The sequence below is a fragment of the Lepisosteus oculatus genome, chromosome 1 (genome assembly GCF_040954835.1).
Source record: "Lepisosteus oculatus isolate fLepOcu1 chromosome 1, fLepOcu1.hap2, whole genome shotgun sequence".
NCBI classification, from domain to species: Eukaryota; Metazoa; Chordata; class Actinopteri; order Semionotiformes; family Lepisosteidae; genus Lepisosteus; species Lepisosteus oculatus.
In genome coordinates this window covers 44,809,248-44,836,182 of record NC_090696.1, presented here as the reverse complement: position 1 = coordinate 44,836,182, position 26,935 = coordinate 44,809,248, and positions in this window count along the sequence as shown.

The window sequence follows — 26,935 nt, the reverse complement described above, 5'->3', positions numbered from 1 at the left end:
AAGTAATAAAAATGCTGATCATACTGTAGATGACAATCCCATCAGTCCATGTTCTAGCTGCTGTATCCAATACAGGATCATGGGGGAGCTGGAGCCCATCCCAGAAAGCAATGGGTGCAAGGCAGGGTATACCCTGGGCAGAACCCCAGTCCCTTGTAGTGCACGTATAGATCTTTAGCCCCAGAAGACAATTAACTTACCACTATTGTATGTCTTTGGACTGGAAGGAAACCCATGTGAACCTGGGGACAACATACAAATTCCACTCAGATAGCACCCTAGGAATTGAACCAGACCCCAGTACTGCATGGCAGCAAAGCTAACCTCTACTCCAGCATGCCACTCAGAAGACAATTGTATTAAATTCAAATTTGTTTAACAGCACACTCCCAAACTAACAACATAAGATTTAACCACCCACAAATTCAGCGCAACAGTGTTACAGCAACATAAGGGAGAATATAGTTATGATATATTGTTGGAAAAACATATTGCATTGGGGATGAAAGATTTCCTGTGTTTAGTAGTATTACATCTGGAACAGAGAGGCGTCTCCCAGATAGGAGGAGTCTTGTAGTGGAGGGAGTGAGAGACACAATACATAATATACTTTCCTTGCTACCCTCTGTGTGTAGAGTATATGTAAGGCAATTTGATTAACCCATCTTTATTTGCAATTTTATTAACTTTTCCCAGCCTATTACAATTAATTTGCCAGCTATGGGATCTTATTACTCATTACAGTTGTTACCTGATGGTAACGCAAGTAATGGCATATAACAATTTGAAAAGGTAGGTACAGTATGCAGGACAGATATGAGGAAGATTTTTTTGTAAAAAAGTTTTTTTGTATCTTTTTTTTAAAAGCCAATATGCTGAGTACCCAAACAAAAAGTCTAAGAAGATAGAAATGTACACAAAATCTATTGTTTTCTTCATCATTTGCAAACAATATAGAACGTATTTCTGGATTACCTGTCCCTGTATTTGGTCAGTGTAACTGTACATTAATGGTACATGATACCTTCTGTTAGTTTGACAATATGGCACAATCATCCACTGAAACAGAATATTTATTCCAATTTGATAACACTTTTCATCATTAATTCAAACATCAATTTTACATGTAGTAATAAGTTTCAACACTAGATGTCACAATATCATAGCCTTTTTTTTCCCAGGGAACTCAAAACTTTTGTGAATTTTCTCAGAATTGAGTGAATGGTAAAAAATGTATGAGTGATACCATCAACCTAATCATTCAAATTCTTTATCTTATTCTGTTGTAAAAAAATATTCCCCCTTGAGTGTCACATCTGTCTTACACAATTAGATTATAGGAAGGTAAAGGTGAACAGGGGATCCTCATCCTCAAATTGTACATCGTAGACCTTCTAGTTTGCACAAAAATGCTTCAAGAACGTGAAGCAAACTACACATTTAAAAATCTAGTATTTCACATAATTTTGTTTCTAACAAGGGCATTGATTAAATTGTGTTATAAAAGATAACTGAGCTCTTTATTTGCAGATTAAAATCTTAAGGGCACATTAATACTGTAAATCAGATAATAGGAATATGACTGAATTTTAGAACTTGATTGATTAAAAATAATCATTTTCAGTAACTAAGCTAGGAATGCAAACACAGCAGAAGCTGAATTACAGGGAGACACAGTAGTTAGCTCACAGGATGAAATGCAGGGAACAACCCCAGGGCAAAGCATTCAGAGGTTCAGAGGTTTACTGTGTCCAATCAAGCTGATGCATCTCTAAAAGGAAGTACATGTTGAGATTTTGAAGACATTTTAAGGGGTTGAGACCAATCCTGACCACAGTTTATAATGCTAAACATGTGAAATGAAAAAGAGCTTTAGCTTCAGTCAGAATGTGAGATTGTGCCAGGATGCCCAGTATTCAGCACATGACAGAAATATTGCTGCAGCCTCTTAACACTGAACTTTCTTCTTTAACACACTATAGGTGAACATATCTACCCTAGAATGCATTTTAATTTTCCCTTGGCTCAGATTCTATTTTAATACAATCTATTCTTTAAGAAAATATCATTTCATTGGAATTCTGGACTAAATCAGTCATAAACTTTAGACAAACTGAAATATATATTAGGGGAACTCAAAGATCAAAGAGGATATAAACAACCTAATGTAAAAGAATAGCTCTTGCTTTAGCAATAAAGGCCCCTTTCCAAGTAAGGGCTGGTCCTCATAATCCAGACTAGATAAAAGGAATCCTTGGCAAAGGTATCAAAACCTTTTCACATGACAAGCTGAGTCCTGAGCCTAGATTTTAGATTTAGAGATTGTGTGTGTCACAATCGTCATCCCTCCTCTAGAGGGTGCTCCAACCTTTTTCATTGTGTTCCCCAGCCTTATTTATCCGGCTGAGACTGGGGCTTGGAGCGCCTTGTCCCGTTATGGTTTTAACCCTTCGTGTTCCTGGTCCCAGGTCCCTGTTCCTGTTTTTATTCGTCTTCATCTGCGATGGACTTTGGACTGCGCTCTGATTTCCCCCATTGGACTTCCTTTCAGGCTTGTTTGCCGGCGCTCCCCCCATGCACCGTATCACAGTCTTTACCACCCCCCTATCTGTCATCCTGTCCATTCCTCACCATGTGTCTTCCCTGATGTCCTTCTCCAGTCACTTCCGGATTATACTGTCCCGCATAGGGTCTTTAACAATGCGCTTCACAGGAGTCAGAACCGGCTCCCGTGACAGTGTGGCCTAACAGAACATTGCCATTTGTATTTCACCAACACTAAGATAAATTCTGACTACAGTGGGAAAGAGTCCATTCAAAATTAACTTTCAGAAATAATTGGATCCCTAATTCTATAATTTGAATGTTTGGGAAGCTTTGGGAAGTTTTCTTTGAATTTTACTAACTGTGTGTTCTTTATTAAACTCTGTATTTCTGTTCTGTATTAAAGGATAGCAAAAAAAAAGAAGCTGGTCTAATATGTTACAGCTACACTACACAGTTAGCAATTCAGTTCTGTTTTTTTTTTGCACAGGAAGGCTGTATAAAGTAATTCAGAAACAAGAATTTTGCATTGTACAAAAAAGTACATGTTCCAATCAATTTCAATACAACATATTTAATACATTGTTTACTCTGTCTACAGTCTAGATTGTTATTTATTACTTCATCTAATTTATTCACAAATATATGAAACATATTCTACTCTTCCTCTTTATTTGTGGTGTTTTGTGCTTTTAACACAAACTGATATTTATAGTTGACAAATGCAGTTTGGTTCAGATTTCTATGTTATGCTTGGTTAAACATACTGGTGAAGATATTACAATATTTTATTTAAAAAGATCAATTCAATTATAGAAACATTAAAATGGGATGATTATGCCATACTATAGTTAACTGTAAGTGACCAAAGCAGAGAGACACCACTGATATTACTTTAGAAGCTTTTTTTACAGATCAAACAAGTAATTTCTAAGTTAAAATAAATTGAAACCTAGTAGACTCAATCATTGTATATTTATGCCAAGGTGACCTTATAAAAACAGTAATAGACATAATTCTTACTCAGAAGAATAAAAATACACTACTATAATTATGGTTATGATGATTACCTCATCTATCCCATTTTATGACCTTTTATGAGAAAAACATTACCTCATCACTACTCTGAATATCTAGAAGCAACAAGCAGATTATAGACCCTTAAAGATTTGTTTCACTATGCATCTAGCTAACATAATAGAGTATTTTTTTTATATAAAAAGCACTGCTAAATTTCAAATATTGTTGTACACATAAAATCTAAAAGCTTAACATTGTCAGCATTACAATCTATACAATGCCAAACAAGAGAATTACATTGCAGAACAAGAGAAATTAAATTAAATGTTCAGAACGGGATTACTATTATAGTAAATACTTTTAATGACATTGTAATGCTACTTAATTTTTAAACCAGAAATTCTTAAACACACAATGCTTAGAAAATATGAATTTTGGATTGAAAGTTAATTCTGTCATCTTCAAGTTCAAACATAGTGTGATATTAAGTAAAAGGAATAAATGACTGAATCTGTCAGAATCAAGAGTTTAACGAATAACTTAGTTTGAGTTACACTGGTAGACCTATCTGAACTAGTTGCTTTCAACACACAATATTCTCATTCTGTTCCAATGACATCCTGTATCACACCTTCTCTAGCTACAGTAAGAACAGACCCCATTCCTAGGGTATACCTTAACCTAACCCTTGCTTTTCCTGGGACTCAGTACATCAAATCATCTACTGTGCTGTTCATTCAGTTTTTATGCCACTCTAGACAGCTCCACACACAGTTCAGACAGCAGTGCAGTCAGTATCCAGCCAAGAGTATCCCTCTCTCAAGGTAATTGAATGCCCAGTTTTCATCTAAGTTTACTTTAATTATAGGTGAAAACATACTGTAGATCTGGCTGCATAGACATAGCAATAAACCATAAATATATATATTACAAAATATAATCTCAAGGTTGGTGCTTCCTGACTGGAAAAGAATAGACTGAGAAAGAGACGAGTTGTTTGTGACTACAACAGCCATCCCTTGACAGACATATCGTCAAGCCTGGACATGCGCCTGTTGATATCACTGACATATTTTATTTTCACTCTTCACATTTATCTGGCACAATATTGCTTTAGAAAACAAGAATGTAAGAAAAGAAAAAAAAGTTACGAAGAAGAGGATCTTATTTATGTGGTTGTTAGTAGCTTAATACGGGTTCAAAAAACATCAAACTGTTTTTTAAGGCTTACTATCAGCATCAACAATATGGTCAGGAACTGAACTGTCTTCCATTGTCTGTTGTGGATGTTCCTTAATTTTATTTCAGCTTGTATTCCTGGGTGCTTGTATCATTGTAGATTTTTTTTAACTAAGTAAGCAATTAAAGGTGTGATTTGCAACTGTAATACTATTTTAATGATTCTCTTTGCACATAAAAATGTAAAACATTCAGCACTAACTTTGACAGAATGATAAATGTATCTGGATTATATTAAAAGAGAAGAATGTTTATGTTACAAAACTGACACCGCAGTGTGCAGGAAAACCTCTTTCTTTTGTTATCCATTTCTAGAAGCATCACATTCCAGAGGAACTGAAACACCATTTAATCACAGTGATAAAGCCCTAGAAGACAGATAAGAAGCTATCCAAGTGAGTTATCGATTTCTTCTGATGTGTTTGTGTAACAAAATCTGGAAGTGGCACATGTCAAATACAGAGATGACTCCAGCACTGAGTGGAGAACAAAAAAAAAATGAATGTGCCTACATTTTAGTCCTGAATAAATTATTTTATATGGAATTAACCAGCCCTTTATAGCTGATTACAGAAGGACACAATCCTTGGGAAAGGACCTGATACCTGCAGTAGTGCCATGACCTAGATTCTTGTAGGCTGCCATCAATATTGTGAAACAGTTATAATTGTAGTAGCTTGAGGGAGGCACAGTGGTGTGTCAGTTATTGCTGCTGCTTCTCAGCTGTTGAGTTGTGGTTTGAGGAAGTACTATTATGCCTCTCGTGTGGTATTTGCATGTTCTCTCCTTTTAATTTCACTGGGTGTACTCCCAACCTCCAAAGACATGCTGGCTAGGTTCATTGGTAGCTCTTGTTGTACCTGTGTGTGAGCCCTTGGGGGCCCAATATAGGTATGGTTATGCCTTGCATGTTATAGGAATAGGCTTCAGGTTGCTGTCGGTATGACTGGGAATAAATACCTTTCTGATGATAGGTGGATGTATCAGCTTGATTCAGTATGAATCCCTGCATATATATATACCTGCCTATACTGTAGAACAGTTTGAGTTTTAAAATGTGCGATTTGTTTTTATCAGTATTTAATTGCAGTGTTAAAAATATTCCTATTGTGGAGGACAATATAATATGAAAACAAGGACAAAATAGTGTATTGACAATTTACTAATTAGAGATTTTCTTTATGACTGTTTTTAAGCCTTTTCCTAACTGGTGAGGTACAGTAGATAGAACTTCATTCAGCAATACCACAATGACTACTCTGTACTAAGAAAATAAGTAGAAACAGAAGGATTTAATATATACCACATGGAAACAGCAAATGTAAAGGGGTAACTAATAGTTTATCAGTTTCTTTCATTTCCTGGGATGAAAGTCGGAAATGTTGGAGGCTGCAAATTATAACTCATAATGAGAGTGATGCACTGTTCATTGGCTTGAAACATACATTGGGTAGTCTCATACTACATTGATTTGTAGCTGTTGCAGTTTCTACCACCAAAGGTTATATTTCTACTTCCATTTCTTCATTGCTGTTGTTCAGCACTTGATGGTGAATTGCTTTTCTTTGGTGTAACAGCAGGTGTGCTTTCTGTTGTATTAATCAATCAGTAAGACTGCATTGGCCACAAACCTGTAGCTGCTTAATTGATACTTTGCTGTATAAAGTACTTTATGTTGTGTTGAGAGTTTCTCCAGGTAATGTGGCTAGGATTAAGTATAAAAAAATCTATGCTCAAAAGTCCATAGTCAATGCAATCCAGAGTCAACAGAGTTTCTCGGTTAGATATGAAATATGGTATACACAGTGTTCTCCGTGGTTACAAACTATGCCTTATATTTTTTTATAGGCTTTCAAGAACTAAAACAAGCTGATGTTAATTCTCATTTTTTGTTTTCTAGGAGCAGTAATATGTGCTTTTGCTTTTTTCACAAAATGTTTTTTTTGTTATTTCTTTTGAACTGCTGTATACCCCATACTGTGTTTTGCTCTTTACTGTAACATGTTGTTTCCAGTAGTGTTTACATCAATTTTCTGTTCTAGTGGCAGCCCAATGTGGCTTAATTGTGGTAGTCAATAATTTTTTCCTCATTAAATTTATCATTGAAGAAAAGGAAACAACATTTCCAAAATATCACTATAAAAATACACAATCAGTATCTTGAACATTTAGTATTAAACTAAAAAAAACATCAGTTTGAAGTAATTAATAATTCTTTTAAAATTTCCTGCTATTTGTGTACCTTGTTATCAGTATAACAATATGATGATAATATCTACTTTTACACCTGTAAAATAAACACTAGTACCGCTCCCCAAAACATTTTTTAAATGTCTATAAAAAGTCACCAGATATGTGCCATGTTATTCGCAAAACTCTTTTTGTTCCTAATTTGCTTTTGTAATAATTTGCTTCTTATTACATTCAACAGTATTCAGTCGACCACACATTGTAAGGATTAAGAATGTACCTGATCACAAGATATGGTGAACACATCCAGTACAACTAGCTGAAGGCCTTTTTTTAAAAGATGTCTTGAAGTACACAAAATTACAGTATAGTAATTTCCGGGTAAGCTCATGAAGTAGGACTACAATTGTGTTGAAGCCTGCCACAAAGTGACAGTAGTATGATGCCATCCCTAAGAAGGGTTGCCATGGTGCACGGGCCTCGATGTCTACTCCACTGGGGGACAGAGTGTTTCTAGGGTTGAGAGGTCTGTTAAGTGGACTTGGTAGCACAGGAGGGTGGGGTGAGGCCATACATGAAGCAGTGATTAGTCATCTCTTCATGGGACTTTGCAGGGAAGAGTGGATATTGCATGCATAGCAAAGGACCCAAGCTTTTCTCCCAGCTGTCACCTGAGATATTTGAGTTGTTCATGCATCACTGGCTGTGGTTAGGCCCTGCTGCTAGGACAGCTTAATAACTCCTAACCTTGTTCCATGACAGGTTAAGCAGAACCCCCTGGGCCTCTCCTTTTGTGCATGCGGCTAGCTGTATGGCTTTTCATCTTCCATCCAGCCATTAAGGTCAGTTACTAATTCAAACCTTTTCTTAAATGACTCACAGGGCCCCACTTTTGTACTTTTAGTTACAGAGGTGTGCTGTTCACCAGGGAGAGATATGGAGAGAGGGACTGCGGGTAGAGAAAAATGGGGGACACAGCTTTCCTTAGCTTGGCATGCAGTGCAAAGAGAGTGAGCGCTAAGGGAACCCTCCTATCCCCCTTATATAGGGTACAATGGGGGGAGAGAACAGGGGGGGGAAAGAAGCTGTGACTGAAGGTCACAAGGGAATGGCACAATGACCTTCAGTGGACTGGCTTCCCATTGACAGTCTACAACATACTGCTTTGCATCTGTTGCTTTCTGGGATAGGCCTGTATTGTATAAAGCAGTTAGAAAATGGATGGATGTCAGTATTGCAGTTTGGCTGCAAAGAAAAACTTGTTTTCTTCTCATGATTTGTTTTTTGCCTTAGTTATACCACTTTCTAGTTTTGGATCTTTACTTGTAGTCCAGGATTTTTTGTTGCTAAAAATAAGTTCAACAGTTACTACCAACCTTATTTTTGGTACTTAAGACCAAATGTAATGGTGGAATCAAGTCTGTATTCAGTCCTACCCCAATCTATTTTATCGACAGGAAATATAAAATAAAAGTCAAAGACTTTATACTAGAATAATGTATTTGTGTAGGCACCGGCAATAGTACATTGTGATCTCATGCCTAGTTTTCTTTTTACAACCTTTTGTTTTTATGAGTTCTAAAGTTTAAACATCTTGTATCATTTACCACCATTCTTTGTTTACTTGTCCAATCTTTACATTTTATTGTTATTTTTCTGCAGCTCTGACAAGCATACCACTTTTTTATTTTTATTTATTATTTTCTTCTCTCTCCCTTGCCCGTTTTTAACTGTGTTGTGGTTTTTCTCCATCTGCTAATTATGTTTTGCACTCCATGATGTAAACGTGTTTTTTTGCTGCAGATTTCCTCCTAGTATACCCTTCCTCTTGAAGGGTAATTATGGATAGATGATCATTATATTTTATCTCTTACCTTGGAGCCATAGAAACTCATTAACCTACAGTCCTCCTCTAATTCTAATCTCTCAGTTTTTAAAAAAATAGACCAGTCTATCAGCCAATCACAACTGTCCGGTCTATCAGCTGTGATTTTTCCCCCTAGATGTTTAAATATTTTAGCTTAATGAGCTCTGAATGCTGTCTACAGCCTGACTGACAGAAGAAATGCTGCATTACAAGGAGTAATACTTTCGTGGAAGTATCTTGACGTGCAAAGAACACATATTCAGTGTTATATATTAATAACGAGTACATGTCTACAGTTTGCATAAACTTCTGGTCCGAAATATTTTTTCTTTAATAGTCGTTTTCAGTGGTGTAGTGGGTAGTGGTTTTTAATTTACTCACACAATTGGAAACTGTTGCGCTTAGATGACTTTTATATAATATAATTTAATGATAAAACACCACAACATGCATAATAAATTAACAAAAATAATATAATCTATTTGTGAATCCAATTGCCCAACTGCCTTAATGTCATTGATCAGTCAAAAAATAATAATTGGTTTACAAAACACAAGACTTAATCTGTTGCAGAAAGAATATCTTGGGCAGAATTCTGTTTTTTACTGTCCAACTCTCACGGCATTTTGAACATTGTGAAAGTCCTGACTTGGACATTTTGCAGTCAGATTGTGAGGTCGGATGGAGAGAGATGAGTGATCCAATCTCCTAACCAACCTAAGAAATTAGTTGTGTACTAACATTTTAACAAAGAAAACATGATGGAAGGAAAGATGGTTCCTTCATCCTTTGGTTGATGGACAGTGACTTCTGACCCATTCCCATGGGTACGAGACAAAGAAGAATCATGCTGCACCAATCCCATAAATCATTTGACCACAGCTTTAAAAGGCCCTTGTCTGTGTTATAGACTTCCACTATTTTGCTTACCAGAGGAGCCCCTTTAACTCCATTCCATGTTTTACACAAGGCCTCAAACTGCTTTGTCAAGGCCACAGAGTAGAAAGATTATTAGAAATCTTTAGTTACACTTAATTATCAGTCTAATAATATGCCTTGCACATGTGCACCAGCCATAATAACTTGAAATTTGATCAACTGTTAGTGGCTGTCGTTAAGTGTAACAAAATCATGCACATCCGTGATTCTTCCTGTGTTTTTATGGGAGGGAGAACAATGAGCAGAATTTAGAAAACAATTTAGTACAACTGTATGCAGACAGCTGACCACATTGCTTTTGTAACAGTGACATTGAGCCTTTTGATGACTGGGGAAAAACTGAGAGCACACAATTGTCTGAGACCTCACAGAGGTCTCTCCATTTGCATAAAAATCTGTGATATAAATTGAACAAATAATGCATACTAGGCAGATGTACCTGGACAGATAAGACAATAGATTTGTAACAATGCACAAATTTGTGGTAATGCACTTACTGTATCGAGATGGCTGCCTGAGCCATATTAAAAAAAAGCTTAAAATTCTACTGAATTATTTTGAATATTTGTTTTTAATTGTTAAAGCAGTGGTGAATGTAATTTTACTTTGTAGGTATTTTGGAAAAGGCAGTAGAGAGTGGTTAGCATTGTTGCAATACAGCACTGGGGCCCTGGCTTCAATTTCTGGGCTTCTATCTTTGTAGAGTTTGTTTGTTCTCCCAGTGTTAGCATGGGTTTTCTCCCACAGTCCAAAGACATACTTGTAGGTTAATTTGTTTTCATTTAAAATTTGATCTGGTGGGAGTGTGTGTCTGTTTGTTTCTGTGTGTGCCCAATGATGGACTGGTATCCCGTCCAGGGTACACCCTGCCTTGTGCCCATTGCTTGCCCAGATAGACTACAGCTTTATATTGGATAAAGTGAATAGGAAATGGATTGATATACTGTATTTAGGAGTTGTACATACACCATTCTAAATAATATTATGTTTTGATCCATACTCAATAGTCAATGTATCTATTATATAATTATGATTCATTTAATTTGTGATTTATTGACTTAAAAGTAAAACAAGCTACTGTTGTTTGATGTGACAAAGTATCCATGCAGGACTAGCTTCTTCCAAGCAAACCTAACAGGAGGTTTTTGGGCCTGGATTAACTGGTTTGTGGGCCCTGGCAAAATAAGTCCACCCTCTCCTCCTCCACCATAATACAGTATGAATACTGTAGCATTCCAGAAGTGGGCTGCCCCAGAAGCCTGAGGTATTGACCCCTAGGCCAACAACTCCAGCAGACTTACTTCCGCTTTTCCACTTCTGTATAAATAGGGGGCCCTGTTTCACCATGGGTTCATTCTTGCTCCAAATCCCTGACAGAACAGTTTACTCTGCATACTTTCCTGCTTTTGCTACCTGCTTTTCTGCCCCTATTGACAAGTCCACCCCTGTATTATTAAGTACAAATTGACTTAGAACAACACCTTTCACACATGGATTTCAAATAAACAAGTTGGACGGGCTCCCAAGCAATATTACTGTTAGTGAAATTGAATTTGTGGTGGTATTCATGAGGAAACAAATCCGAAACACAATAAATGCATACAATAGTTTCAAACCAGTTGGACTAGAAATTATATCTGCCTTCACTAAACCACTGTTTTTCTTTCTTTTCACTTTGCTGTCTTCAATAACGTCATTGAAATCTAAGGAAGCTAGAGTAAAGCTGTTGCTCAGAATTGCTGATCTCAACATATTGAGTTTTTCTTCCTTGGAGGCGATTTTCCACACGTTTCAACAAGTTAAACAACAGTTCTCTAGAACAAAGAGCATACAGTGTACATAGCTAGCTTGTGTACATTCAAATTTGTGTGACCTGAAGAAGGCTCCATGGCCGAAATGTTGTGTTTTCCTTTTTCTCTTTTCAGCATGGAATAAACCTATTACTTGTTCCTTTGCAGCCTATGCATGCTGATGCAGCTACCCACCTGAACTACTTCAAATACAAGCGTCCACATACAATACTGTGTCCCCAAGGCCTATCTTGAAAATAGTTGTTATTGATGTTTCTGCATTTCAGAACATTTAAGTGCTATTTCAAATGTTCTGCAGCTACACAGACCTCATGAACATTTAAAGAATTACATTTTATTTATTCTAGTTCAGTCATCGGACTGTCACAGATTGTGCCTTTTAATAATGGTTCTCAATGAATTTGGCAAGTCGTACACTTACAGTACTTGTTATTCTTTTTATGTTTTGCACTTCGCTGCTTCTGAAAGAGACATTGCTTAGTGATAGTCCAAACTGAGTAAATTTAGTCAAATTTAGTGCATTTGTATTTGTAGCTAGCAGCATCAGCTAATGAACCAAAACTGTTAATACTATCTTAGAGCGCTTCAGAGGCAGTAGACATAACATCACAAAGTTTGCATTTATGCGTAAATAAGTTACGCCTCTGTACTTAACACTTGGTAAATCAAATCCAACTTGATTTTAAATAAGATGCATAATTAGAAAATTTTAAAAAATGAACAAAAAGGATATCTGACAGAGACCCTAAATGTTAGGGTCCCTACACTATTTTTCCTATGCTTTCATTCTGTGCTAGTAGCTATAAATTTCAGAAATACATTTACTGTACTGTACACTATATCTTGGAAAACCAAGCATCTCCACGTAATATTAGCTCTAAAAGAAATTGATCTTCCAATGAGCTTGATACTAATGAGGAAACTGGCACCAGAACCAGGACCAAAGCACAACCTGAGAAAGGTCAGGCATTTAGGTAAATTTGGACATCAGTATTCACATGCTGTACATTTAATGATGAGAAGAGAATGACCTTTTTTTTAATGTATTAAGGCAGGGGCTTAATATATTTTTGTACAATGGTGGAATCACACTTTTATTGAGAATGGACTTTAGGTGCTCCATCATGCAATAATGATGAAATAACAATCTGACTGTCAGCATGCAGTGTCTAGTAAAATACTGTGCATAATATGTAAAATGTACAATGTGCATGTAATGATACATTCTGCTAATAATAAACAAAATATATTTAATTGCTTGTTATTCATGGTGGACTGTTCTGCTGGACACTGAAGATACTGTAAATAATTCCATTAACAGGAGCATCATATGATTAAATGTTCTCTTTAAGTCAGTACTATCAGTAAAACCTTCAATAACAGAAAGAAGTTTTTTATTTTTGTGTTATGGTGTTTTGGGTTACATAAATGTTTTCAAAATGTGAAAAAAATGTAAGATGACCACTGAATAATTTAGAAACGTTTGCACTTTTGGGTCATAGATTCTTTAAAGGATTTGGTCCACTGTGCAAGCTGATCAAAATTACTTGACCAACTAACTGCAAACTCTATAATTCTAAAATATACAAATCTACTACCACTAGTATGAACATACCTAAAAATTCTGCATAAGTCAAAATGGTCATCTGACTGTTCAGAATTGTCAAAATGTGGCCCAGAAAACTAGCTACATGTATTTAAGTTATGAAACTGTCTGGTCAAGTGGCAAGTGTGACAAGTACCATTCAAAGGAGAACACTATTCACAATTGATGATTTATAAATCCATTCCCACCAAAATGGTTGCATGAGCATTATTTCTTACAACTCAAACTGCCTTCTCTTGGGCTCAATTCTCTGCATCAGTTGAATTGAAATGTAGGAGGTTTCATGAACAACCAATGCTACATCTGATTTACACCTCATTAGTTACTATGCTTATTTTCTCTCCTACAGTGGGTGGTAAACCTCTTGGTGAAAAATGAACATTTCTCCACAATAAAAGGTGTTTGAGACTTCCATGTCACATATTACACTGACAGGTCATCAACTACTTTGAGAATAATGGGCAACAATCTCTTCTTTGGGACTTTTATTACAAAAAGCCATAAAAAGCATAGGAAATCCATATCTATAGAAAATACTATAGATAAACCTAATAAATCCTGCACACATGTGCATATTACAGATTTGATTACTGTGTTGTGTCAGTTTTTTTCACCTACACTGTATTTGGCTTTTGACTGATATCTGTTGTGGTGTTTCTTTATTCATTTCAATTAACTTAGCCAGGTTCTTAGGAGTCAAGTTATACATTCGCAGTATCCAAAATCTGCCACAAAGAATTACAGTGATGACATTCAAATGAATTAATATTTTCCATACGCGATAACAGAGGGCATGTGGAACAGTCTTTGTGCAACATCTGCCCCCACTGTACTTCTTTTATTAAAAGTGAATTAAAAGCACACTCTGCATGCCATGCCAGTTGTTGCTGTTTTAAAAATCCAGCACAAAAATTACTTTAACATGGCCTCCATGGCCACAGAAACTATTGTTTTGCACTGTGTGACCAGACTTTGAATACAGAGATGTGTTGCTTTTAAGAGATTTAGAAATGAATCCCATTAGCACTACAGGACATTTACTAGCTACAAGATATTTCCTATTGTTTTTGATGAACAAATCTGTACATTTGTTTTGCCATTCTAATAACAAAAATAAAACTAAAATGGCAATTTTAGCACATTCTGAAAATGACGTTCAAAACAACTTTGGGAGGATGTCAAACTCTAATTTTGTCCACCTCTGCCTACCTGTAAATGCAGTAAAAACTATCCGTCTTGCCTACTCGCATACAGTATGTGTTTTGATTTTGCATTTGGAGTTTGCCTTTGACAGAGACAGAAATTACCATGCTACGCTCTGTGGCTCCACTTTATATGCCTGCATGAAAAAAAAAACAAAAATTCCAGCACTTCCACTTGCTCAGTAAGCAGCAGAAATCCAGCTGTTTTGAAATGAAACTAAACACAAAAGCAAAATCAACCCAAAAGAGTTGCTTTCTTGCAAGTGCTCAGTCTCACCACACCAGACTTCCATCTGTTCCTATCCTGCTGTGGCATTTTACTCCACTTTTCTAGCAGCTGATTCATTTAATTAATTCTTCTCTTCCTCTATCCATTGGAGCCCTTTTTCCTCCTGATGCTTGTCTAGCTCCTGAATGGCCTGCATCTGTCTGTATCATATCTGGATTCCTCTTTCACAAACCTGCCCCTTGCAGTGATGAGCCCCTGTTTCTCCCTCTCTCTACATTCCTCGTCAGTGTCTAAGTTGGTGCTGTGTTATCCCTTGTCTCTCGTACCAAACGTTGTCTAGAAAAGAGCCTTAAAAGCATAGAAACTCCATTTTGCATGCCAGCTAGAAGAGGCGTCTGTTCGATCTCAACCTCTCTATGCTTCACAGAAAATAACTAGCTCACCTTGATATTTGCCTTTCTCTTCCACCTCTTTGTTATCCCTCCTCTGAGTGGATATGTTATTCATCCTGCAAACTTTGGGCCATTTCCTTTCTTTCCTATATGCCTGCATCTTCTCTCCCCTCCTCTCTTTTTCTTTTGTGGTTTTAAACATATTTTGCAATCCCTGCCTAGTTTGCTTTCTTCCTTCTCTGAGGCTTAGTATCTGTGCCTGTGGCTGAAAGGTTGCCAGATTCCTGCTTCACTTTGGATACCTGCCTCCTTTAAGGGGTTCCTTTGCCTAGCTCTTTCCTTCTTTTGTGCCTTTGACTTCCTGAATCATTGGAGTCATTGTGCATACCGAGACTCCAGGTCTGCATTACTACCGACCCACACCTGCATCAACAGGAGCATCATGCATCTCTTTCCCTGTCCTGTAGGTGATTGCCCAGGCTCTGATGCCTTTTTTCCCTACCCGTCTGTTGTTCAATTCAGCCATTCACTCACTTCAGGATTAGCCATCTAAGTATAGTCATACTCATGTATTCCAGTTAAACACACCTCACCTTGACCTCTTATGAATATGCATGTTAAACTAACAGATATTATCTAGAGGGTTATCAGAATACAAAAGATATATATTCAGTCAGTTACGAAGTGTTACACATATCAAGAGGACATACGTTCAGTATATCATTCATTAAGACCGTTTCGTAAAGTGAACTTGGTTACAACTTCTACATTAGATACTCAAAACAAGTTCATAACTCTTAGGAATTAAATTGATATCAACTGGTTTGGATAACAATTGAATTCTCGAGCTGTAATGCATTGAAGTTGAATACTCATCCAATCTTTGGGGATTCAGATCTCCTGCGGGCACAAAGAAACAGTTGCAGGCTGTTGCTGTCCAATCCGCGCTCTCTGGCTCCGTGCCAGGCTGTGCTGTGCGGCTTGCGACGGTGCGCTGCTGATGCTCACTGTTGGCTTTAACTAGCAAAGTTTGTGCACAGGAGAAAAGATGACTGTAGGTCCCAGCAAGTCAGGAAGAGGACCGATTCGTTCCTGATGAAGAGCTAGTTCTGAATAGTGATTCAGCTGTCCACAGTTCCGACCTGTTCACGAGGCCTGCTGCTGGTTACTCTCTGGCAACCTCCACTCTAGACTCTTAGAACAAAGGAAAGTTCTGGCACTCAGACACACTGGCCATTCCGTGGTTGTCCGGGCTGAGTCTCAGGATGGTCAGAAGGTTTGCTGCGAGAATGTCCTGCCCTTGGGATTCTCCTTTGAATTCCCTTTAGAATTGTTGAATCTGAATCCTCTCCAGAATCTCACTGAATCTTGTTGAATCTCACTGAATCTGAATCTCCATCTGAATCTTACAGGCTCTCTGTGTTGCCTGTTTTTACCTGGAGGAACTTCAGCTCATTGATTGGCTGAAAGTTCCATGGGCATCAGAGTCCCACGTGGGTTACTCGGCCCTACCAGTCCCTGATTGGTTAATCAAGGTGAGATATGAGTCACTTAGTCCTGACACTTAGTAATGCAGTCCAGATGTCCAACTGGCACTCCCTAGACAGATAGGCACCAATGGATGACCATTGATCATGATAGCCAGGCTTAGCTAAGTGCATCCCCCTTTGGGAGCTGTCCTTATCAAAAGAAAACATCTTGCATGAATGGTTTCTCTGTGGCTGCACCACAGAGATGAACAGAGAAATGGGGCCTCATTTGGGAAGGCTCAGAACACTTAATTCTTTCTTATTAATAAGCCTCGCCGCTACACTGATGTTCTTAAATTTATGCCTCTCCATCCTAAACTTCAGATACCTCGTAGAGTGTGATGATGCTGTATTAATTTACAATTCTTCTCCCTTTTGACTGTTGCACCATACCAAAGCTTTTCAAAAGATAAATTTAAACATATTGTAACGCTTTGGGATTCTGGAGGGCGCCCTTGCCTTCTGCCTACATAGGTCAGCTCCACACCATATGGGACACAAACCCAGGCCTCCGGCATCACTCAACAGGGACCCAGCTTGTTGAGCTAAAGAGATCTCTCTACAGCGCAGTGGCTGTAGTCCTGCTATTACAAGGAAGGGCGGTGGCGTCACCGCTCTGGTAAGCCAGCTCGTACACACCACTGACGGCCGTATGCGTTACACTCTCCCCTGCTTAACTCGTCGTCCTCAGCGAAGGGTTATCCCACCCCTCTTCTGACACCAATGTAACACTTCGGGGTTCCGCAAGGCACCCTTGCCTTCTGCCTACACAGGTCTGTCCCGCACCGTGGGGGACATAACCCGGGCCTCCGGCGTCACTAATTAAATTACACTTCAATCACAGCAAATAGCCACTTTGGACCTAACTGTTTAATACATTTAACAGAGTTTGGTACTCATTACAGACCCCCCCACAATACATGTTTTTTATACTGTACCTTTAAAAACAGTTAAAGTTTGAACAATATTGCTAAATATAACATAACTACATTTAGGTTAATTGGTCTTTCCAAAAAAAAATTAGAAAAAAATAACACAGGAGGGTTTCCAGAGCTATTCCTAGGACAAGAGTAATACAGCTGGTAGAGGGGATCTCACTGCCACAACATTACTCCTGACTCCTGTGCCAATGCCTCATCATCTCATACATCACTAGAATAGGTTAGATGGTATAAATGTTTTTTTTCATAAAATTACATAATATAGGACACCAGAATTTAAACACTTTAGACAACAAGACAACAGGGTGGCATGGTGGTGCAGTGCTTAGCATTGCTCTCTTACAGAGTGCTGGGTCTCTGGGTTCACTTGTGACCCTGGGTTGCTATCTATACTGATGGAAAAAGAAATGCAACACCTCCTCCCCCACACTCTAGCCCTACCGTCTCCATGGAACAGGCTGAAGAGTGACTTATCTGTGAAGAGGACCTGATACCACTGCTGACGGGTCCATCTCAGCCTCTGTCTGGCCCAAGCTAGTCTGGTGTGAAGTCTAGGAGGTGTGAGCAAAGGGCCTCTGACAGGTCGCCTTGCTCTAAGGCCAGCAGCATGGAGTCCTGTCACTGATGTGGGCATTGTGTCTGCCGGCACTTTCAGCAGCAGTACAGATGGCAGATCTGAAATGATCTCTCAGATGGACCAGTCTGATGTGTCGGTCCTGCTCTGGTGTGGTCATTTGAGGGCGACCAGATCTTGGATGGTCATCTGTCCTGCTGGTGTGCTGAAACCTTCTCTGCAGTCGGGACAGAGGGACCCAAACTTTGAATTAAGGCCTTTTTAAAGGTGACCTGATTAGGCATTGTTCCACCTGGACCTCATTGGATAGAAGTACAGATAATGAGCTTTTGTGTGACTGACAAGTTGCAATGCCTCACTGCACAAGCCGTATTGCTGGTCAGAAGGCTTAAAACAAATTGACAACGTTTTGTGAAAGTACTGTACATAAGCTATAACTATAGTATTCTCATTTCAGAAAATGTTGCATTTCTTTTTTTCCCAACAGTATATGTGAAGTTTGTATGTTCACCCCATGGTTGTGTGGGTTTCCTCTGGGTGCTCTGGTTTTCTCTAACAATCCAAAAACATATTGGTAGGTTATTTGGCTTCTGGAAAAATCCACCTTGGTGTGTGTGTGTGTGTCTACTTTCTGATGGACTAGCTCCCTGTCCAGGGTGTACCCTGCCTTTTTGCTTGCTGCTTGGCAGGATCGGCTTCAGCTTCCCTGCGACCCTGAATTGGATAATGTGCTTAAACAATGGATGGATGGATATAAGACAACAATCACTCTTCTCAAGGTTTGCCATTCTTTATAGTGCTCATAACATGGATGGAATCCAGTTCCAAGTGCAGGACAAGTGATGATTATGAATGATGGTGTCTGTTCTAACTACTTCTTCACCATCTTCTCCCTTTCTTCTCTTCTTCACTCCCGCTTGCTGTTCTTGTCTTTATGCCATGGTCCATTCCTCAGGAGACCGGTGTAAGAAAACCGGCTCAGGGACGCCAAAAATGTAATCATTCATAGCCGTTCAGGGACGCCAAATATGTAACGTTGCCATAGCCAAAATGTAATGTAGTGGCTCTCTGAAGGCACCAGTTCTGTAGGGTTTGGGCATTTACTGAGACAATTATTAATTGTAGCAGTAAATCACAAAGTTGATTCTTTTGATGGCTTTAGAATCCAACCATGCGACATAACTCAAACAACGCACACACACAGGTACTAATACACGAGGATACATTTATTAATACATAGAATATGCATATAAACTTAACAGATCTTATTGGGAGGGTTATCAGAATACAAAAGATATATATTCATTCAGTTACAAAGAGTTACACATCAAGAGGACATACGTTCAGTATGTCATTCATTTAGACCGTTTCGTAAATGAACTTGGTTACAACTTCTACATTAGATACTCAAAACCAGTACATAACTCTCAGGAATTAAATTGATATCAACTGGTTGGGATAGCAATTGAATTCTCGAGCTGTAATGCATTGAAGTTGAATACTCATCCAATTTCTGGGGATTCAGATCTCCTGCGGGCACAAAGAAACAGTTGCAGGCTGTTGCTGTCCAATCTGCGCTCTCTGGCTCCGTGCCAGGCTGTGCTGTGCGGCTTGCAACGGTGCGCTGCTGATGCTCACTGTTGGCTTTAACTAGCAAAGTTTGTGGACAGGAGAAAAGATGACTGTGGGTCCCAGCAAGTCAGGAAGAGGACCGGTTCGTTTCTGATGAAGAGCTAGTTCTGAATAGTGATTCAGCTGTCCACAGTTCCGACCTGTTCACGAGGCCTGCTGCTGGTTACTCTCTGGCAACCTCCACTCTAGACTCTTAGAACAAAGGAAAGTTCTGGCACTCGGACACACTGGCCGTTCCGTGGTTGTCCGGGCTGAGTCTCAGGATGGTCAGGAGGCGCGCTGCGAGAATGTCCTGCCCGTGGGAGCCTTCTGCTCCTGGGCCGTCCTGCCCTGGAATTCTCCTTTGAATTCCCTTTAGAACAGTCCACAGAATCCTCTCCAGAATCTTACTGAATCTTACTGAATCTGAATCTTACTGAATCTCTGTGTTGCCTGTTTTTACCTGGAGGAACTTCAGCTCATTGATTGGCTGAAAGTTCCATGGGCATCAGAGTCCCACATGGGTTACTCGGCCCTACCAGTCCCTGATTGGTTGATCAAGCTGAGATATGAGTCACTTAGTCCTGACACTTAGTAATGCAGTCCAGATGTCCAGCTGGCACTCCCTAGACAGATGGGCGCCAATGGATGACCATTGATCATGATAGCCAGGCTTAGCTCCCTTTGGGAGCTGTCCTTATCAAACCTTAAATCAGCCTGCATGAATAGTTTCTCTGTGGCTGCACCACAGAGATGAACAGAGAGATGAGGCCTAATTTGGGAAGGCTCAGAAACACTTAATTCTGCCTTATTAATAAACCTCGCCGCTACACCGGATTAATTACTGTACCTCAGTACAGTCACTCTTAGAGCGGTTTTAATTACATAAAATGAAGTTAATTAACCTGAACACATGATTAGGACCATCCCTTTGATCATTAGTATCTCCCTCCCTGTTAAACATTGAGAAGTCCAGCTAAAACTCAACTGATCGTCAGCCACAATGATAATTTATCTCCTATTATAAAACTCAAAGAAAACTTTTAAACACAATGGAATGTCCTGATGGTTGCCAAAATAGTAGCTGGTTTATTTTTAAGTTTCCTATATGTGATAACAACTTATCATTTACAACTACAAAGTCAAAATTGATAATCTTATCTCTGATGACTCTATACAGTACATACAAATAGTTGTGTAAATCAAAAAAATATGTGAGCATATCAAGATATATGAGGAGAATGAGATTGCTTTTATACCATTATTAAGTAGTTTCTCATTCTTTATGAACAGTTAAATTAAAGAATAATAAAATTGCAGCATACAAACTGGACACAAATGAATGAATGCGGGATGAATGAATGAATCTCCATTTAAATATGGAGTACCTCAATGCTTTTTTTTCTTTTCACAAAACAATATATTTTTTGTGTTCTTCCACCTGTGATGAAGACTTTCTTTGATTAAATACTCTTCTGTCATTTTAATTGAACTTTGACATGGGTTGTGATACAAGGTACAGCAGGCCTTTGAACTGACAGTGTACTGATGACCTCTGGGACATCTAACTACGTCATTGAACTGCAGTGAACCACCAAAAAACGCTTACAGTTTAGACACAGATGAAACTAAAATACCTTTCTGTCATCAGCTTTGCAACTAAGCCGAGCAATTCTTGCTTCACATAATGAATGTCTTCAGTCGTGAAATGAAATATGGCTTTTCTTTCCAAAAGTTCAGTTTTGTGTACATTTCATTTGACCTTTAACTTCGAAAAAGACTAAAATGATATTCAAGGTTGGACATTGCCATGTTAAATTAGGGGTTTATCTCCATCCAGGACAAGGGAAGTAGCTGCAGGGAAGAACATGATGAATCACACAACTCTAAGTCAAGCTAGGTGTGATTAATGGTGTTCTACTTGGCACAACAGACCAGCTGTGCAATGAGATAACTACTACTACAAAGAGCAAATTATTGTCTGTGCTGTAGTAATTAACCTTCAGGCTTTACTATGGTTAGAAAGCATATTCTTATGAGTCTTGCTCTTGTATGGTATACAAAGGGATGTCTATTTACTGTAGATTGAATTTTCCTTTATGTTTCAGAATTTAATGTGATGTTAAAAAATAGAAATGTGTAACCAAACAAACTTACTGCATGTTGACTTGTAATGGCACCTTATTAGTGGGTACCAATTAACCAACTATACTCTTTTCTAAGATGTCATCTAAAAATTATATTTGCAATAAGTAGTTGCCACTTTAAAAAATCCCTGTGATAAAAAGAATGTATTTGCAGTGTTTGTAACAGACAAGCTCTTGCATTTTTTCCACCTTAAGCAGATCAATTTCTTACATATCAAAAATGGCTGCTGGAGTTGTTTTTTAGCGTAGTCAAGAGAAAATGTAACCAGTTTTGAAAAAAACTTTAAAAACCCTTTTAAAAGGTTACTATAAATAAACAGTAGCTATAAAGAAAAAAATAGATGTAAAGAACATGTTACATGAAAAACATTGATATTTTGTGTAAATTACATTTTAGTTGAAGTACATGGAATAATTATTGATTTATTTAGCTGATGTTCCACTGTATACCATATAATCAAATTTTTATGCTGGTAGATATTTTACTGAAGTAATCTGAATGATGTACTGTACATCGCTTAAAGGAACAGCAGCAACATTGCCTCACCTAGAAATTGGAAACCCAACATTCTCTTTCTCATCCTAGCGTTAAACCTGCATCAGCAGGGTCCGCTTGTCAGCATACCCGTCTCCATTTGATGGTTTGAACCAAGTCTTTGAGCTGATGTTGCCATTAAATGCAGGGGGGGTTGGGAGAACAACGCAATGTAGCCAATTCACAGTGGGGGATAATTAGGAGGCATGGGAAATTTGGCCAGGATGCTAGGGTTACACCCCTACTCTTTTCAAGAAACACCCTGGGATTTTTAATGACCACAGAGAGTCAGGACCTCAGTTTTACATCTCATTCGAAAGACGGTGCTTGTTTACAGCATAGTGTCCCCATCACTGGCCTCACTAACACCTCTTCCAGCAGCAACCTTAGTTTTTCCCAGGAGATCTCCCATCCATGTACTGACCAGGCTCACATCTGCTTAGCTTCAGTGGGTTGCTAATTGTAAGTTGCAGGGGGACATGGCTGCTGGCACAGAAATCCAACATTCTACATCGGTAATAATATATAACTATCACTGTTAATAAACAATAACTTTTTATGATTGAATTCTTGCACCATTCTCGAAATTCTGAAACGTTTCTGAAATGCTTCCAAGTTTTTAAAATAACATGACATGACCAATGTTCCGTTTAATAAATAGTAATAAGAATATAACTAGGTACTTTGCAGAATAAAAGAAAGAAAATGTGATGATGATAGCCGAGTTGGACCTAGGCCCTTTTACTGTATTACAAGAAGAACGTTTTTGTCATAGGAAGCAGGAATCAGCCCTTTCTGATCTTCCACCTTCTCCATGGAGACAGCCTGGAGGGACCTCAGTACTGACACTCTGTTATTGAATAAGTAGCTTCACTTGATTCTCACAAACTCACAAAACTCCCTTAGAGAGGTCCATTTGTGCTCCACAACATAACAGTCTTGCTTTTATTCACTGCATTAATTCAATCAAACTAAATATAAACCCAATAGTTTAAAAAGGTGACCTGGGTTTGTTGTATGTGAATATACAGTATTTTAGAATATATTTTATCACAAGATATCCATTTTCCCTTTACAAATATGTTTTCCTAACAATATGTACTGTATGCAGTATGCAATATACAGTATATCAATAATATATGTCAATAATAATATATATATCAGCGCTTGATGCACTGCAGTGTGAGAATAACAAAAATACATATTTTACTCTTTCAGAAACAGAACCACATCAGGGCAACACCAGAGAAATTCTATTTTGTCCTGCGACACAGAGCAACCAAAAATTCTCTAGGCATATTCACCCATTGGTGTTGCCAGGGGAGTTGTTTGTGTGGTCTCAGTGGTTTCAAACCTAACACGCTCAAGCATGAAATGTCAATATGTCTGTGTCGTGCGAAAGACAAAAGGCCAACTACAGCTCTTAGGCTATTAGGTGGTTGCTGAAGTAATTGTATGTTTGAAACATTTTTTATCCTCAAAAAACACCACCCATCCTGTGAAACAAAATGCTGGCTATACTACTACATACACTTAAATTAACCAATAGTAAAAAAAATCTGGAAAGATGCAATGTACAATATACAGTAATACAATAAGGTATTGAAATCTGCTGATGTTCACGGTAAATATATCAAAAATTACTAGGAATGGTGAGAAAAATGCAAATTAAATTGCTGTGAACATTTCAGAAATTAGATACAGAACTTTGCAAATAGACGTTGAAGTCTGTTTCATGTACATTTAGTCAAGGCCTGCAGATATAGAGCAATCTGTTAAACTTTAACTTAAAGTTATCTTATATACTGTATACCTGTACTAGAAAGATTACAATTTTGAGAAGTCACTTGGAATATTTGATACACTTTTTCAAAGGTAAAAAAAGTCAACGCCCTGGGTGAGAAAACGGAAGCACCAGTGTGAGGTTAGCAGAGTTACCAAAAATAACACAAAAAGAGGTAAAAAAATAAACACAAAGAAAGTGTACCGCTGTGCCTCGTGACCTCCAGACTGGGCTTATCCCATTAAGCAGGTCCAGTTTAAATAAAACGTGCGAAAAAGGAACAGCCACCAGTGCCCTGGTGGTACTGCACAGCAGGTCAAGCAAAAAAAAGAAAAAGCACACCTTATGCAGGTACAATCCCCCAACGGGACTGTCTGTGTAAAACTCCCCCTCCCGGGGGTAGCCCTGCTTGTCCCTTCGGGGGGGTGTCCAGTGTGCCTTTATAGGACCTGCCCAGCTGTGGCTCAACATCCAGAAGCCGGGACAGCTGGGACTACAAAGGTAAGGCTCCGCCCTTCTACCAGGGCTCCACCTCCACACTGGGAACGCCCCCACGTAATGCCCAAATGTAGTCAAGAAAATTGTTCACAGGATTAACATAAGAAATGGGAGAACTAAAAAGATTCCATTCATTCTAAAATATTTTGCTAGCATTTTATTTATACTTTTTCTAAAACACTTCACTTGCAATTGTATAATATTTTGTATTAGCTAATATCACATCTAATATGAAAAATTTAAAGATGGACAAGAGAAGTAAGCACTCCAGCTGCTGGAAGAGTAAGCAACAAATGTCAGGTCTATGTCATCTAAAAGACAGTTGTGACCTTCACAGCATCCAGGCAGGCATTCACAGACAACAGCCATCACAGACATGGCTGTCCATGCACAGGGGTGAAAAAATGCCACGCTAATGAAAATCTTTCTCACAAAGCCTTCCAATATTACAGAACTACTGTTCACTTAAACCACCATTGTCAAAAAAATACAAGGCTTATCAGAACAGAGAATTTCCTGAAGAAACACTTCCAAAATAGCTGCCAACTGTCATATTGTGGAAAAACTTTTCCATGCAACTAGAGCTTTACATAAAAAACCCATATATTTCTCTGTGTTTTATATTTCTGAAATTTAAGGCAAAACTGAGTGTCATACTGTTCAATCTAATCACTGAATACAAGCTGAAGAGAAGATGAAAGCACATTTCAGGCATTGTGCCTTGAAGACAGTGTGACAACAGTTCTGATGTACCCTGGGTAGGTACCATATGTTGGAGTCTTGAACACAGATGTATTGACATGTATTTGACAATATGATTAGAGTAATAGTAACAGTATCAAATTGTGGTGAAGTTTCTGCAAGCTGATATCAGTCAATCAAATTTAGTGGCTAACATTCCACATTTTAAACCTTGAACACTTTTAATATGACAGATAACACTTAAAAGAAGGTTAGGCTTGTTAACAATGCATTAATTTAAAACCAAGCTCACTTAATTTTACTGTGTTGATTTCCATAATAGGCTAATCACAGACTCTGTGAAAGACTTTTCTCTAAATCTGAAAATATATAGACCTTCTCCATAAATTTTAGAGCTAAATATTTACACTGTATAGTTTATTTGCTTAGTCTGTAGGGAATTAATCAATAACAGTTTTTTGGAAAAACAAAATAATCCAAATAGAAGTAGAACAGAAAATTGGATCTATAAAAGGTAATCTTTCTTAACTATCTTGTTAGAGATATTTAAGGAGCAACACCAGTTATGCATACACATAAACACTGAAATACATTCAGTTGTTCTGAAAGTTTGACAAATTCTAATGAATAATTAAGACTTACTGTATATTGCAGGCTATAGGCAGGAAATGAAGTGCATGCATTGTCTTTGGATAGAAAACAGATGTACAGTAGATAAATAGAGATAATGAGTAAAACTAAAAATTGTGGTGATGTCTGTAGTAAATTAAAACACAGACCTCTATTAAGACCCCAATGCTACTTCTAATTCATTTCAATGGGTTGGATTCTGATATAATTAGTAAAATAGTCAAGTTCACACATCATGTCAACATTGAAGGATTATCACACTGTAGAAGCTGAAAGAATTTTCAAATTACTTTGACAAGTCCAAGACTTGGCGAACACTTAACAGTTTTAATGTAGACACATACAGTGTTACATAAAGACCACAAAAATATCCATCCAATTTCTAACCCATTTCATCCAGTAGAGGGTCGCAGAAGGAGATGTACTGTAGCCTTACCAGCCAAGTAAGGTGTGCAAAGCAGGATACACTATGAACGAGACACCAATCAGTCGTCCTTACAGATATGGACATGCACACACTCACACTAGGGCAAGCCACCTACCAGCATACCTTTGGACTGTGAGAGGAAATCCATGCAAACATGGGGAGAACATACAAATTACATACAGATAGCATTCTAGGAATTAATCTCAGGGTCCCAGAAATGCTAGCTACTGTGGTATCATGCTGTCCACTAAAAAAACAAACTACAAATACAAAACATAAAACTCTGTGCTTGAAAAAAAAAATATGTTGACACATTATATACGTCTTTAGGGTACAGTTGGAAAGAAATTAAAATGCAAAATGTTGGGACATAAAGTTAAATGCAAACAATTTGAATCAAGGGATGTTATACAGCAGATCAATGATTATTCACTGAATGATAGTTCTGTTTGTATCATTCCATATGGTCATAGACTGTGACATCATACAGTATTTGCCAACAATATTTTAATTCTCATT